This window comes from Macrotis lagotis, chromosome X, assembly GCF_037893015.1.
Source record: "Macrotis lagotis isolate mMagLag1 chromosome X, bilby.v1.9.chrom.fasta, whole genome shotgun sequence".
In the NCBI taxonomy this organism is placed as follows: Eukaryota; Metazoa; Chordata; class Mammalia; order Peramelemorphia; family Peramelidae; genus Macrotis; species Macrotis lagotis.
Genome location: NC_133666.1, coordinates 612,278,611 through 612,296,211, shown reverse-complemented (window position 1 = coordinate 612,296,211; position 17,601 = coordinate 612,278,611). Strand labels below are relative to the sequence as shown.

The 17,601-nt window shown below is 36.1% G+C and overlaps 1 protein-coding gene across 4 annotated transcripts in view; it reads left to right on the top strand.

Annotated features, from left to right (window-relative positions):
- PTK2 (protein tyrosine kinase 2) overlaps positions 1-17,601 on the top strand; it is a 420,621-nt gene that overhangs the window by 79,826 nt on the left and 323,194 nt on the right. For 3 of the 4 annotated variants that reach the window (XM_074202737.1, XM_074202738.1, XM_074202740.1), the window contains exon 3: positions 17,566-17,592. The exons of the other annotated variant lie outside the window; for it this stretch is intronic. The gene's annotated coding sequence lies outside the window, so the exon portion shown is untranslated. The remainder of the gene's footprint in view (positions 1-17,565; positions 17,593-17,601) is intronic. 4 annotated transcript variants of the gene reach the window in all.

Below are 17,601 nucleotides of genomic sequence, written 5' to 3'. Positions count from 1 at the left end.
TTAATTACTTTTTACTATTGCCATTTCATTTCTCTGCACAAGTTATGGGTATTGGGCTTGATCAATAAACCTCTTCCAGTTCTGAATCTTTTGATATTTTTTTCATATGCCCAGTTGGCTGTCTAGCACAATTAAGGGAGTGTAAGTAGGGGGCACTAAAGGAATATTTGACCAAATGTTTTTCTTCTTTTTTGCCTTATTTCTGAGCCTTGGATAAGTGAAGATGTCCCATGGAATTTTTCTAATCATTCTTATTTTCTAAGTGGCTCCTAAGTGGTTCCTATTAAGTGAAAATTTCATTTACTTTGCAAAGTTTAGTTAGAAAAAGCATATAGGGTGGCTAGGTGGTGCAGTGGATAAAGCACTGGCCCTGAGGTCAGGAGTACCTGGGTTCAAATCCTGTCTTAGACACTTAATAATTACCTAGCTGTGTGGCCTTGGATAAGCCACTTGACCCCATTTGCCTTACAAAAACCTAAAAAAAAAAGAAAAAGCATATAGACTCTGAATATTTTTGTACAAGTGATGTTTTTATCCTTTTTCATCATCTCTTCAGGGTATAGACCTAGTAGTGGTATTGCTAGATCAAAGGGTATGTACATTTTTGTTGCCTTTTGGGCATAGTTCCAAATTTCTCTCCAGAAAGGTTGGATGAGTTCACAGTTCCACCAACAGTGTAATAGTATCCCAGATTTCCCACAAACCTTCCAACAATGATCATTATCCTTTCTGGTCATATTGGCCAGTCTGAAAGGTGTGAGGTGGTATCTCAGAAAAGCTTTAATTTGCATTTCTCTAATAAGAAATGATTTGGAGCAATTTTTCATATGGCTATGGATTGCTTTGATCTCCTCATCTGTAAATTGCCTTTGCACATCCTTCGACCATTTGTCAATTGGGGAATGGCTTTTTTTTTAAATATGACTCAGTTCTCTGTATATTTTAGAAATGAGTCCTTTGTCAGAATCATTAGTTGTAAGGATTGTTTCCCAATTTACTACATTTCTTTTGATCTTGGTTACAGTGGTTTTATCTGTGAAAAAGCTTTTTAATTTAATGTAATTGAAATCATCTACTTTGTTTTTGGTGATGTTTTCCATCTCTTCCTTAGTCATAAACTGCTCCCCTTTCCATAGATCTGACAGGTAGACTAGTCCTTGATCTTCTAATTTGCTTCTGGTATTGATGTCTAAATCCTGTATCCATTTGTATCTGATCTTGGTAAAGGGTGTGAGGTGTTGTCTAATCTAAGTTTCTTCCATACTAACTTCCAATTTTCCCAGCAGTTTTTGTCAAAGAGAGTTTTTATACCAATAGCTGGACTCTTTGGGTTTATCAAACAGCAGATTACTATAATCATTTCCTTCTGTTGCTCCTAGTCTATTCCACTGATCCACTTCGATTTCCTATTCTTGCCACTACAAAAAAGAGCTGAAATGAATATTTTGAAGCATATGGAACTTTTCTCATTTTTATATATTTTATTTATTTCAGCATCTGTTGAGATTATCATGATTTCTATTAGTTTTGCTATTGAGAAGTTCAATTATATTGAGTGTTTTTCTAATATCAGATCATCCCTGTCTTCCTGATTGAATTCTACCTAATCATGGTATATTATCCTAGTAATAGCTTGTTATAGTCTCATTGCTTAAATTTTATTTAAGATTTTTGCATCAATATTCATTAGGGAGATGGATCTAGAATTTGTTTTGTTAATTCCTGGTTTATGTATCAGCACCATGTTGGTTTCATAAAAGGAAATCCTTCTTCTCCTATTTTTTAAAAATAATTTATGTAGGATAGGAATTAATTATTCCTTAAATATTTGGTATAATTCACTTGTTTTTTGCTGGGGTTTTGTTTGTTTGTTGCAAGGCAAGGCAATGGGGGTAAGTGATTTACCCAAGTTTTCACAGCTGTGTTACTGTACTAATTGTCTGAGGTCACACTTGAACTCAAGTCCTCCTGATTCCAGGACTGGTGCTCTATCCACTAGGCAACCCAGCTGCCCCTAGAATTGTAAATCCATCTAAAACTGGAAACTTTTTCTTAGGGAATTTATTGATGCTTTCTTCAGTTTCTTTTTCTGAAATGGAGTTAAGTATTTTATTTCCTCTTCTATTAATCTGGGCAGCTTGTATTTTTGTAAATATTCATCCATTTCACTCGATTATCCAATTTCTTAGCATACAGTTTGGCAAACTAGTTCTGAATTATCTCTTTAATTTCCTTCTCATTGGTGATTAGTTCATCCTTTTTTTGTTTTTGTTACTGGTAATTTGGTTATCTTATTTCTTTTTTTTTTAAATCAGATTAACCAAAGGTTTGTCTATTTTATTGAATTTTTTATAAAACTAATTCTTAGTTTTATTTATGAGATGAATGGTTTTCTTGCTTTCAATTTTATTAATCTCCTTTGATTTTCAGAATTTATAATTTGGTATTTAATTGGAGATTTTAAATTTGTTCTTTTTCTAGTTTTTCTAGCTGCATACCTAATTCATTGGTCTCTTCTTTCTCTAGTTTATTCTTATAGGCATTTAGAGATAAAATTTCCCCTCAAAACTACCTTGGCTGCATCCCATAAATTTTGGTATGATTTCTCATATGTATCATTTTGTTTTATAAAGTTATTGATTATTTCTATTTTTTGCTGTTTGATTCACCCATTATTTAATATAAACTTATTTAATTTCCAATTAGTTTTTGGTTTAACTCTCTATGACCATTTATTACATGTAATTTTTCTTGCATCATGCTCTGAGAAGTATATATTTATTTTTTCTGCTATTTTGCATTTGATTATAAGTTTTTTGAGCCCTAGGACATGGTCAGTTTTGGTATAGGTGCCATGTACTTCTTAGAAAAAGGTATGTTCTTTTCTATCCCCATTAAGTTTTCAACAGAAGACTTAACTTCCTTCTTGTTTATTTTATGGTTAGATTTAACTAGTTCTGAGAGAGGGAGGTTGAGGTCCCCCTTTATTAAATTTTGCTGTCTATGTCTCTTTGTAATTCACTCAACTTTTCCTCTAGGAATTTGGATGCTATACCTCTAGGTACACACATGTTTAGTAATGATCTAGCCTCATTACTAATTAACCTGGAAAATTTCAATCATCTTTTGGATGAGCAATGAGCCCTCACCTTGTAGATCTCAGCTGGAATGGAATCAGTACCAGGTGCTTTGCTACATGAAAGAAGCCTAATGGCGTTCAAAACCTCTTCTTCAGTTGGAACTTCATCTAGGGGACTGATTGACCTCAACTTGTGGTAAATTGTCAGTGGTTTCTCCATTGATTGATGATGGTCTTTTAAGAACACTTTGAAACCATTCAATCCATCTCTCTAAGATCATTTCCCTATTGTTAATCAATGTGGTGCCATCAGCACCAAGTTTTTCAGATGCATCATAGGTCTTTGGTCCATAAATGGCAGTCAGGGCATCATAAAAGCACTTTGGTTTCGTTACTATCTGCATAAAACTGAGTTTCATATGCCTTCTTCCTGAGCCAAGAGTCCTACATCTCCTGTCTTCTTAGAAACGAATGAACTATTCTTCTGTTAAACCCTGTGGAAAAATCGTTTTTCTTTTAACAGAGTCTGTATTTCCCTGTCATTTTCATCAAACCAGTTTTGATGTTTGTGAGTGTTCTGACCCAGATGAGGAAATGTGGTGTTGTTCACCAGATCTCAGAAAGCTGCCCATTCCTTTGTCTGCTCCACTGTTGCCAACTGTGTATTGGCTTAGTTTTCCTTTAAGTTAGCAACAAACTGTTCCTGCTCAGAGAGAACTCTTAATTTCTTGACATTAATTCTTCTGGCAGTCATTTTGCCTTGGGGCCACTACTTTTGGTTGAATGTAAATATTTAGGTTAGAGAGGAAGAGTCTGTGATCAGTCCAGCACTCTGCACCACACATTGCCTTTATGACTCTTACATGTTGTCTATCTCTTCTTACGATCATATGGTCTGTTAGATGCTAATGATTGCTATATGAGGGTGCATCTAGGAAGTTTTATTGTGTTTAGGCAAATGGAACACAGTGTTTGTGATGAGATGTAGTCTTCAGTAGTAGGTTGTTGTTGCTATTTCCAATTCCATTCATCTCAAAGACTACCTGCCATGTCTGGTCATCTGAGCCTACTCTAGCTTTGAAATCACCTAGAATTATAAGTTTGTCCTCTTTTGGTACATTGATGATAAGGGCTTCCAGGTCTTCATAATATTTTTCTTTGATTTCATCAGGATTTGTCATAATAGGAGCATAGGCACTGATGATGGTGGCATGGCATTTTCCTAGAATTGACAATCTCATTTTCATGAGCCTATTATTTACCCCTTTTGGTAGGCATTCAAGGTTGTTGACTACTTTAGTTTTTATAGCAAAACCTACCCCAGCTTCAAGATGCTCCGTTTCACTTTGGCCACTTTTATTTATAGTAAGGTTAAGTACCATGCCTAGGATTCTATAGAAGCTAATATTGAAGCCTAGATTTTAACTGAGACCTTCTTGATTTGATGCTTTTTCACTGAACCAAGCAATCTAAAATGCTGATAAACATTTTAATATTTCTTTATTACATTTTATTTTCTATGCCATTAAAACAAGAAAAAAGTTTTCTTTGTAAATTTTGAAAACTTTGGTTACAGAGGGGAGTCAAAAATTACTTAGACCTTTTACACAGTAACGGGCCTTATTAGTATGCCTTTCTCAACCTATCTATCCAGCTAGCATTGTTTCTCTAGAAGTGGTAGTGAGGGAAAATTAAGACTTCTTCTTTGCAATTTGTACCCTCTCCTTTTAATTGGTAGGTTAGGTTTTAGACTTCAAACCTTTTTCTTGTAATATAAAAGTGAATAGATCTTAGGAAATATACTAATAGCCCACAAACAGTATTTTTGATATATGGTTAAATTTCTAATGAGATATATATCTGTGAACTAGGGTAATAAAAATAGATAATTATCCCTCCTGCTTTAATTTCTTCTGCTCATAAACATATTATACATGAATGATTTTAAGAATACTACTTCACAATTATCAGTTTCAATAAAAACTTTGACTAACATTCTTTTGTTTCCTTCTCCTTATTAGCTAAAAATGTTATAAATGTAAAAAAAATAAAATTATTGACTTAGAGCTCAAAGCTTTAATGATAATCCTTTGAGTTTATAGATGAGGAAATTGTGACCTAGTCAGACTTGTCTAAGACCATAATGATGGTAAGTCAGTTAACAAATACTGATTAAACAATGCTACAATGCTAAGTACAACTGCTAAAAACACACCTCAAGAAATATATTCTAAAGGAAGGGACAACAAATAACTAGATATATTACTACAAATCTAGAACTTTTTGCATTGTACCAAATAATACAGTTGTGGAGGAATTTGTTTTGTTTGGTTTTTAAATTTTATTTATTTAAGGCAGTGGGGTTAAGAGTGACTTGTCCAAGATCACACAGCTAGGCAGTTATTAAGTGTCTGAGGCTGGATTTGAACTCAGGTCCTCCCGACTCTAGAGCCTGTGCTCTATCCACTGTACCACTTAGCTGCCCCTTGAGGAGGAATTTGAAGAAGAAATATAGAATTATAGGATTATTGATTTGGATCTGAAAGTCCCTGTAGAGATCATCTTAATAAAGAATCTTACTTTACAGAAGATAAATTTTAAGCTTCGGGAGATTACATTATTTGTCTTAAGTGACACAGCAAGTGACAGAGCCAGGTTTTGAATTTCTGCTTCTTGTTGTTTAGTCATGTATAATTCTTCAGGACCCTATAGACCATACTTTCTAGACATTTTTCTTGGCAAATATACTGGACTGGTTTACCATTTTCTTCTCAAGCAGATTAAGGCAAACAGAAGATAAATGACTTAAGTATTTGAGGCTGGATTTGAACTTAGTTCTAACTGACTCCAGGTCCAGCACTCTATCCACTTAGCTGACCAGCTGCCCCCCCATTTTTCTGTTACATCTCAACAAAGGAAGGCACAAAATTACTTTATGACTGAATCTGTTGCAACTCTTAAAGATGGTTCAGGCTTGTTCAGAACCATTTTTTGGTGTGTGTGTGTGTGTGTGTGTGTGTGTGTGTGTGTGTGTAGGGCATACAAATTGAAATCATTTGCTGAGTTCCCTTTTGTCTTTCTAGCAAGATCCAGGACATCCTGGTAAAAATGCACAGCAAGCTGCAAGACATGCAAGACTGGAGTTCAGGGGTATATAGACTGAAAAATTGACTGTATAAAATAATTATTGATCCCATGGCAGCTGATAAAATCAATAACAGTTTTGGGAGTGAAGAGAAGAGGACCAAGGGCAACACCTTGAAGGATGCTCATAATTAGTAGTCTTTCAGAGATCTATCTGAGAGCTGATTCTGATCTCTTTGTGGTACTTGTACAATTGGTTAACTAGCTATCTTTTCACCCTCTTTTTTTTCCTGGTATACCCCAGAAATGATAGGCACACAGCCCCAAAAATGACAGTGGGATTGAATTCTCAAGACACTGAGAGTTCAAAACTCTTGAGTACCTGTTTTCTAACCCTGGATAGTACTAATAGTAGAAACACATCCTGAGAGCATAGACTCTCTTCTTTACCAGAACTCTCAGTGATCTCCTAATTTCTTCATATCTGGACTAAATTCATTGTTTTCATTCTGCATATCCCTTCTTATCCTTCCCCCATTCCTAACTTCTGTTTTATTGTGGACACCATCATCCTTCGCAGGTTTAAAACTTTGATGTCTTCCTTGATTGTTCTCTCTTCATCCATCTCAGTATCAAGTTATTACTATTTCTTGTTGAATATAACATTACATCAACTTTCATATGCATTCTTTCCTATCTACTCACATAGTCTTTATCCTAGTTTAAGTCCTAATACCTCTTGCTTGCATTATTGTAGTAGTCTCCTGGTTGACTGGCCTATCTCTAATCTTTTCTATCATTTTTATCATTCCCAGAGCTACTACATGAATATCCCCAAAATACACCTCCGATCATATCTTCTCAATGATTATCTGATGCCTCCAAGATAAAATACAAAATTCTGAGCCTAGCAATTAAAATCTTTTGAAGTCAAGTTCCTTCCCTCTTACATCTCCAGATTTATTTCACATTGCTCCCTTCATAAATTCTGTTTGCCAAGCGATTACCAAACTGTTTCATAAATATATTAGTTCTCTATTTTCCTTCAGTCATTCATTTTTGTTTTTTGAACATTCAGTTCAGTAAATATTTATTAAGAATCTCTTATATGCTAGATGTTTAGTATGTAAGTCTACTTAGTGCATCTTCCTTAAATTGTTAACTTATAGAGTCCTAAAATGGTGCCACATAATTGAGAATATAAGAAATGTTGTGTATGAACTGTATCATCTAGCTAAGATCTACATAGCAATCACAACAGGAATCAATATAAAGTAATAACTTAATTTTTTTATTAATAGAAACAGAATCTAATAGCTATATATAGGTAAGACTAGGTGAAGAAAATTGTAGGAAAGTTAAATTTGATAAATCTAGTGAAATTGAATGAGGATAGAAAGGAATACCTTTTCCTTAGAGGTGCATGGTACCTACATAACAGTTGACCATGTATTAGGGTATAAAAACCTTAATATCAAATGCATAAAGACAGAAATATTAAATGCATCCTTTTCAGATAATGATCCAATAAAATTACATGTAATAAAGATCTTTGGAAAGATAAATTGGAAATTAATTAGAAACTAAATATCCCAATTGTAAAGAATGAGAGGAGCAAGCAACAAATTATAGAAATAGTCAACAAATTCATCCAAGACAACAATGATAACGATGAGACATCATACCAAAACTTGTAGAATGCAGCCAGAGCAGTTTTTAGGGGAAATTTTATATCTCTAAATGCATATATGAATAAAATAGGGAAAAGAGGATCAGTGAATTGAACATGCAACTAAAAAAGCTAGAAAAAAGAACAAATTAAAAATCCTCAATTAGATACAAAATTAGAAAATCTGAAAGTCAAAGGAGAAATTAATAAAACTGAAAGTAGGGGCAGCTAGGTGGCCCAGTGAATAGAGCACTGGCCCTGGAGTCAGGAGGATTTGAGCTGAAATAGGACCTCAGACACTTAATAATTACCTGGCTGTGTGACCTTGGGCAAGCCACTTAACCCCATTGTCTTGCAAAAAAAGTAGAAAACTATTGAACTAATAAATGAAACAAAGTGTTGGTTGTATGAAAAAGAATACCTAATAAAATAAATAAACCTTGGATTAATCTGATAGAAAAAGAAAGAAACGAAATTACCAGTATCAAAAATGAAAAAAATGAACTTCTCTCCAATGAAGAAAATATTAAAGTAATAATTTGGAGTGATTTTGCCCAACTCTGTGTCAATGTAAGTGAAATTCATGAATATTTACAAAAATATAAACTACCCAGATTAACAAAAAGAGGAAATAAAATACTTAACCCCACTTTAGAAAAAGATTTGAAGAAACCATCAATAAATTCCCTAAGAAAAAAATCTCCAGGGCTAGATGGATTTACAAGTGAATTCTATGAAGCAGTTAAAGAGCAATTAAATCAAATTCTAGATAGACTATTTGAAAAAATAAGTGAAGCAAGATTTCTGCCTAAATCCTTTTATGACATCAATATGGTGCTGATACCTAAACCAGAAAAGCCAAAACAGATAAAGAAAATTAGAAACCAATTTCCTTAATGAATATTGATGAAAATATTTTAAATAACATTTTAGAAAGAGATTATAACAAGATATTCCTAGGGTAATACACCATGATTGGGAAGGATGTATAGTGGGTATGCAGGAATACTTCAATATTGGGAAAGCAATCAACATAATTGATCATCAATAATAAAATCTACAGAGATCATAACTCAATAGATGCTGAAATAGCCTTTGACACAATAAAGCACCTATTCCTACTAATAATATTAGACGAACTTTTCCTTAAAATAACAATATCAATCTAAAACCATGAGCAAGCATTTTATATGTAATGGGGATAAACTTTGCAGCATTTCCAATAAGATTAGGGTAAAAGAAGGTTGGCCATTATCCCCCCCCCCCCCCAAATATAGACTGTCACAAGGAATAAAGTAAAGGAAAAAAAAAACATGCTTCAGTCTGTGTTCCAACACCACCAGCTCCGTCTCTGGTGGATCACATCATAAGTCCATCACAGAAATTACTTCCATATTTTTCCACCATTGCTGCCGATTGCAACTCCCTCCATCCTTACCTCCCCACTACCATATACTATATTTTCTCTATCCCTGCACTCTGTCCCTCCTCCAAAACATGCTGTAGGGTGGCTGAGTGGCACAGTGGGCCAATCACCAGCCCCGGGGCCAAGAGGCCTACATACCACTCCTGAGGCCCAGCAACCACCTGGCTCGGACAGGCCACCCAATCCCATCCCCTTGCAAGAAGTAAAAAAGAAAATGTGTTATATCTGACCACTCTCCTCCATCACCCACACCCCCCTTCCTCCTTTCCCCCTTTACTCCCCTTTACCCTAGATGTGTATACCCCATTGAGTGTATATGCTGTTTCTTCTCCATGCCATCTCTGATGAGAGCAAAGATTCCCTCATTCGCCCTTGTCTTCCCCCCCATATCATTGCAGTAGCTCATTGCAAATAAAAAACTTTATTATACAAAATATCTTAGCCTTTTCCACATCCCCTTTCTCTTACTCCCAGTACATTTCCCTTTTAGGCATTGACTCAATTTTTACAATATATTATATCTTCAAATTCAGCTCTCTCCTGTGCTTCATCTACATAAGCTCCTTCTACCTGCTTTATTAAATGAGAAGTTTTATATGAGTATCATCAGTATAATTTTTCTATGCAGGAATACATGCAGTTCATCATCATTAAGTCACTCGTATTTTACCCTTCTCCTGTGTCGTCTATGCTTCACCTGGGTTTTGTATTTGAAGGTTAATTGTTTCAACAGGAACAATTGAAATTCCCCCTGGTTCATTGAAAGTCCATCTTTTCCCCTGGAAGAGGATGTTCAGTTTTGCTGGGTAGTTGATTCTCAGTTGCATTCCAAGCTCTTTTGCCTTCCAGAATATTATATTTCAAGCCCTACGATCCCTTAATGTAGTTGCTGCTAAGTCCTGTGTGATCCTGACTGCACCTCCACAATATTTGAATTGTGTTCTTCTGGCTGCTTGTAATATTTTCTCTTTGACTTGGGAGTTCTGGAACTTGGCTATAATATTATTGAGGGTTATTTTTTTTGGATCTCTTTCCAGGGGGGAGATTGGTGGAGCCTCTCAATTTCTATTTTGCCCTCTGCTTCTAGGATATCTGGGCAATTTTCCTGTAGGAATTCTTTAAAAATGAGGTCAAGGCTCTTTTCTTGATTATGACTTTCAGCTATCCCAATAATTTTTAAATTACCTTTCCTGAATCTGTTTTCCAGATCAGTTTTTTTTCAATGAGATGTTTCACATTTTCTTCTAATTTTTCTTTCTTTTGGTTTTGAAGTATTGTGTCTTGATTTCTTGTAAAGTCATCAGTTTCCTTTAGCTCCATTTTACATCTGAAGGATGTGTTTTCCTCAGAGAGCTTTTTCCATCTGACCAATTCTGCTCTTTAAAGCATTCTTCTCCTCAATAATTTTTTGAACTGTTTTATCTATTTGACCTAGGCTGGTTTTTGACATGTTATTTTCTTCAGCATTTTTTGGATCTCCTTGACCAAACTGGTGACTTTTTCATGTTTTTCCTGCATCTCTCTCATCTCTTTTCCCAATTTTTCTTCCATCTCCCTTACTTGATTTTTTTTTTGTTTAGATTTTTCAAGGCAATGGGGTTAAGTGGCTTGCCCAAGGCCACACAGCTAGGTAATTATTAAGTGTCTGAGGTCAGATTTGAACCCAGGTACTCCTGACTCTAAGGCCGGTGCTCTATCTGCACCACCTAGCTGTCCCCCCTTACTTGATTTTCAAAATCTTTTTTGAGCTCTGTCATAGCCTGAGCCCAGTTTTCATTTTTCTTGGAGTCTTTAGATGCAGGAGCTTGTACTCCTCACCTTCAGATTGAGTATTTTGATCCTTCTTGGGATCATAGACAATGTATTTCTTTTTTTTTCTTTTTACTTATTTCTCCAGCCTGTGCCTGGTGGTCACCCCCCCCCCCCCCCCCCGCCAAGGATCTCAGTGTGTGAAGCTCTGTCTTCCCTCCTGGTCTGTGAATGACCATAAGTTCACCCCTCTGCCACGGGGCTGAGGTGGGGCAGGGCCTAGACTTCAATCAGGATCTGAATGTGGTCAGAGTCCCATAATCCTGTTCCAGGGACAGAGGACAGACCTTCAGAAATCTTTCTCCACTCCCCTAACTTTGGTAGGCTGAGCACTCAAGGCTCAGTTGTCTGGGGGCTCCTACTGGTATTCTCTGCTTGCTTCTGTTTCCTAGATCTGGACTGCCTTGGCCACTACAGCTTGCTGAGGGCTGGGCTTTGTGTGCTGGCTTCGTGTGCTTGCTCTGGCAGAGGTCTCTTCTGCTGATCCTCCAATTTGTGCCCGGTGCTCTTGGGATGTAGGTCAGGAAACTGCCCCCACTGTTTTGAACTGCGGCTTCCAGGTACCCTGGAGCTGCCTCCAAGAGGCTGAAGTTTCTTCTCTCTGGTGGACCACCCCCTCTAACTCCATGGAATGGAGACTTTCCACTATTTTCCATGTTACCTTTATCTGGAGAATTGCTTCACTGGATCTTTCTGTGAGTTCTGTATCTCGAAAATTTAGTTAGTCATAATTTTAAGATTTTTGAAATATTATGGAGAGAACACTTAGGAGAGGCTTTTCTCCTGTTGTCATCTTCTCTGGATGATTTCTTGAAAAATGACATCTAGGTTCTTTTTTTTGTTCATGACTTTCATGTGGTCCAATAATTTTTAAATTATCTCTCCCAGGTGTAGCTAGGTGGCACAGTGGCTAGAGCAGCAGCTCTGGAGTCACAAGGGCCTGATTTAAAATCCAGTCTCAGACTCTTAATAATTACCTAGCTTTGTGACCTTGGGCAAGCCATTTAACCCCATTGCCTTGCCACCACCCCACCACCCCCAAATTATCTCTTCTGGATCTGTTTTCTGGATCAATTGTTTTCTAATGGGATATTTAAATGTTCTTCTGGTTTTTCATTCTTTTGTTTTTCCTTTATTGTTTCCTGATTTCTCACAAAATCATTTCAGCTTCCCTTAGCTCTGTTTGACATTTTAAGGAATTATTTTCTTCAAAGAGTTTTTGCATCTCCTTTACCATTTTTGCAGTTCAGCTTTTCAAGATATTCTCCTCATTGACCTTTTGAACTGCTTTTTCCATTTGACCCAAACTGGTTTTTAAGATGTCATTTTCTTCAGTCATTTTTTAATATCTTCTTCACCAAGCTGCTGACTCAGTTTTCATGATTTTCTTGCAACACTCTCATTTCTCTTCCCAAATTTTCCTTTACCTCCGTTACTTGATTTTCAAAAATCTTTTTTGAGCTCTTCTATAGCTGAGACCAGTTTTTAGAGTCTGGATTCAGAAACTCTGACTTTCTCTTCTTCTGACTATATATTTTGATCCTCCATAGGACCAAAGTAATTGTATATTTTCAGATTTTTTTCTTCCGTTTGTTCATTTTCCTAGCCTATGAGTTGATTTTAACTCTTTGTTAAGGTGGGGCTCTGCTTCCAAGATGGAGGACAAACTGTCCTAAGCTTTAGAGGGCTTTTGCAGCTGTTTTCAGGGATATCCCTCCAGGGACCTGCTAGTTCCCAATTCCTCCACAGTTTTATGAGAGGGTATGATGGTTCTCTTGACTGTGCTCTGGCTTTGGATGACCACAAGCACTCCATTCTGTCCTGGAACTGTGAAGAATGTCCCTGTTCTGTTGCAGGTAGTAAGCTCTCTTGTGTTTTTTTCTCCTTTTTTCTGAGACTGTGGCCCTAGACTGTGATCTGGATCTGAGTATGGATGAAGCAGTTGAGTCCTGTCTCAGGGATAGTAGAGAAACCTTAGCAATCTCCCCCCACCTCCTTACCTTCTATGGGCTGAGTGCTGTAGAAGCAACTGTTCTCTTGACTCTTTGTGGGGTGGCTCCATAGGCCTGTTTCTGGTTACCTTGGGCAGTGTCTGTGTTGAAACCTGTGCTGAATTGGGCTCCCCATTCACCCTGGTGCAGCCTAGTTTTCCTGCTGACTTTTCCAATTGTCCTTGGCAATCCCTAGATTGAGAGGTCTGGAAATCATCACCATTGCCACTGACTCAAGCATTCTGTGGTCTGTTCCTTGATGACTGGAGCAGGTTCATTCCATTGCAGCCTCTGCTGGTCCTTTCTAACCCCAGTACAACAGACCCTTCCCATGGATCTTCCAAGTTGTCTTGGGCTGGAAAATTATTTCACTCAGTTTCTCTGTGGCTTCTGCTGCTCTAGAATTTAGTTAGAATCATTATTTAAAGGTATTTGGAGTGGATTGGGGAAGAATTTATGGGGGTCTCTGCCTTGGTTGTATCCCTCCACAACTTTTGCCACCATGAGGGGAGAGGAAGAAGGGCAGAAAATGCAGAATTTATAAACTTACAAATGATGAATGTTGAAAACTACCTTAGCAGGGCAGCTAGGTTGCACAGTGGATAGAGCACCAGCCCTGGAGTCAGGAGTAACTGAGTTTAAATGCAGCCTTAGACACTTAATAATTACCTAGTTGTGTGGCCTTGGGCAAGCCATGTAACCCCATTGTTTTGAAAAAACCTAAAAAAAAAACCAAGAGTCTAAAAAAAAAAAGAAACTATTAGCAGAAACCAAATCTAATAGCTAAGTATAGATAAAATGAAATGGTAAAACCTTACTCAGATCTTCCAGCCTCTAAAGAAATTAGAATCTCAAAGAAGATGGGGTTCTATGGTGATAATATCATACCTAGAGGAAATAAGCCTATTTGTCTCATGTTCTTAGTGTTATTTGGAACATGAGAGAAGGACCAGCTTACTCCCTGGAACATGGCCTTGTATGTGACTTCTTTTGGAGCAAGCCAAAAGTGTTTTCTTTGAATGACAGAAGATGGGAGAATTAAGTTAGAGTCAAGATTGGGGTCCCAGAGTATTTTCTGAGGGTAAAATGAGAACTGCTTTGTGCTTGTTATATACTGTTGCTTCAAGTACTTCCTTAAAAGCTAGAAAAAGATCTTTGGAGAGCTAGACATAAGTTTCTTCTCAGAAGGATAGAGACAAAATGAGCCAAAAACATGCTTCTGGGAAGATACCACCACAATTTCATCCACTCTGTGTAAACATAGAGCTTGAGATTCCAGGCCACAGGATTATACAAGGGAAAGGTAACTGGAACATAGAATTTTTATTCTTAAAAGATGATTTCAAATTAAAGAGACAAAAAGTGTCCACACAAAAAGTATAGTTTGTCAGCCATGGGGATGAGTAGAAAAATCAGTTGATTGGTAATAGCAACTTTAAAGTTCTTTGATGACTCAATATAGAAATTGTGGGTATAGTGGTGATCCATTGCAAGGCTTGCTTGGTGGTTTAGTGGATAGAGCACTGGCCTTGGACTGAGGAGGATGGGAGCGTCAGACACTAACTGTGTGACCTTGAACAAGTCACATAACCTGATTGCGTCAGATCCAGGTCCATCTTCAGTCATCCTGATTCATATCTGACTGTAAAATCTTAGAAGGCTCTGGAGGAGAAAGCATGACTTAGCACAACCTCCCATCCCCTACTCAGATCCAATCCATGTCTTGTCAGGGGATGTCTTTCTAGAGGTGACAGGGACATCTGTCTGGGCATCTGTCAATAAATGCCTGGTGATTCCCTTTCTTTTCCAACACCCTACCCCCCAGAATCAGATTGGATTTATACTGATTACTATCTATAGTCATTCAAAGATAGTAGTCATACCGAGCATATACCCTAAACTTGGAACATATGTTTAGTTCCTAAGCTTTGAGGCCCTTAAAATTACCTCGGTCTCCCTGAGTCTCTGGATCTCTGGTTTATCTGAGCCTGCTTTGATGAAAGCTATCTACCATTACCTCTGATTATCTTAAGTCTTAGGGTTTATTATTTTGAGATCTGATGATTGTAGATAGTTATAAGTCAAATACTAACTTGCACATGAAGCCTTTCCTGATTCTCCAACCACTAGTCCTCTTTCCCAGTCTTCTGTGTATTTAAGTACTTGTACATTTGTATTTGTCTACCTTATTTGTTGTTTACTATTCAGTCATATCTGATTCCTTGTGACCCCCATGGACAGTCTTTCTTGGCAAAGATACTTGAGTGGTTTGCCATTTTCTTCTCCATTGTGTTCTCATTTTACAGATGACGAACTGAGGCAAATAAGACTTAAGTGTCATGCTCGTGATCACATAGCTAATAAGTGTATGAGACCAAATTAGAATTCAAATCTTCCTGATTCCAAAGCCATTCCTCTATCAGCTGTACCACCCACATTTACTTTATATCCATGCCCACTTTACATCTATGGCTATTTAGAGATATAGATATATATGCTTCAGTATTTAAATTTGTATTCCCAGTGCCTCCCTAGTTCCTGATACAAAGTTCGTACTAGATAAATACAAGTTTTTCTTAAAAAATGTTTTATTGATATCTTGTTTTTACTTTGCCTAAATTTCCGCTAGTTTCCCCACCCACTGTAAGAAAAATTTTAAAGGGGGGAAGAGGAAAAATTAGCAAAATCAAAGAAAACAGAAAAAAACATAGGTAATGTTCCATTAGCTCCTCTTTAAGGTGAGCCTTTGCTTGTTTTTTTATGTAATGCTACATTGTTCATTTTCAATTATTTCATTGTTTTTCTTATTTACGGTATTGTTGTCAAAGGATATATTGTTTTCTTGGCTTTGCTTACTTCACTTTACATCTGTTCATGTAAATCTCTGATCCATTGCCATCCACAGTTTCTGTGATCTCTAGTACTCATATTCATAATTTCTTATAGCATAGTAACATTCCATTGAATTCATGCACCATAACTTTTTTAGTCATTATATAACCAATCTATGGACATCTACATCTTTTTCAGTATAAAGTACTAATAAATATTCTGGTGTGTATGTGACTTTAATTCTTATCAGTTTTCTCCTTGAAATATATGCCTAGTAGTAAAAATATCTTTGTCAAAGGCTGTTCTGGATAAAAGTAACATTTTATTCTTTACTTGCATTGTTCTGAATTACTTTTCAAGGAGATGTTCTATTCACAAAAATGTTATAATGTTACCCACAGTTCCTTTACCCCCCCCAAAAAAAATCAGCTATTACCCTGTTTTGTCATCTTGGCCAGTTTGCTAGGTGTGAAGTAAAAGTGTGAAGGGTTGCTTTGATTGGGAGTTTTTTTTTAATGTTTTGGAGTATTTTTTCCATCTGTTACTAAGAAATTGCAATTTTTTGGGAAGATTTTCCCTATCTTTTGATAACTTGCCTATTGGGGAATAACTTTCAGTAACACACACATACATACATGCATACATATGTTCTTATGAAAATATGGATGTGTCCTTCATATTCACCTTTTTTAAAAAAAAACATTTCCTTTGAAATTCTAGGCCTTACCTCTTAAGTTTGTTCCAAATGAATTTTATTATCAAGTTCTACAAAATATACTTTGTTATTTTTGTTTGATATTGCATTAAAATAATAAATTAAATGTGGTAGTAGCAGTATCATTTTTAATTATATTGATCTCACTCATCTATAAGCACTAAATATTCCTCCAGCTATTTAAGTTCTTTATTTCTTTAAGGATCACATTACAGTTGAAATTATCTAAGTATTTTTTTACAATTTGGTATATTATGCTTATTGTAGTTATTCTGAATAATCTCTATATTACCAAATAGAATAATACTGTTGGATAATGATTCAATATTATCCAAAATTTTGAATAACAATCATAATAATAGAATTATTTTCTATAATTGCCTTTTAGGTTTTGTTATTATTTTACAAAAATGTTGTTGAGTTGTGAGTTTATTTGATAGTTTGTAGCTTTGCAGAATCTATTGTCTCAGTATCTTTGCTGATTCCCCTGGATTTCTTAAGTAAACACTGATGTCATCAGCAAAAATGGGACGATTTCCCTTTCTTACTTTAAGGATGTAAGTCAGCTGTCCCCTTGTCTTGTCGATATTTTCCAGATGCCCACATTATGGATTCTGATAAATTATACATGGTTATTCCAAAGTCACAAACACTTATAATAGTCTTCAAGTAATACCTTCATATCAAAAAAGTCACACTCCAGCACTTGATTAAAATCTTTCTTCAGATGTTATGGACAGCTTAATTTTTGCCACAAAACTAGCATGCTTAACAATTTAAAAAGTCCCTCATGTCAGTCAGCAGTATACATTAACTCCTCACAATGTGTTGGTGGTACAAATTCAGTCTTTATTAATGATTTTTTGAATATGAGTAATCATTGGAATAAAACAAGTTGGGAAGAATATTTGAACAATCAATTCAGAGATAAACAGCTTGGGCCTTTTTTTGTTTTTACAGATATTTCAAGACATTATTTTCTAAAAGGTAAGAATG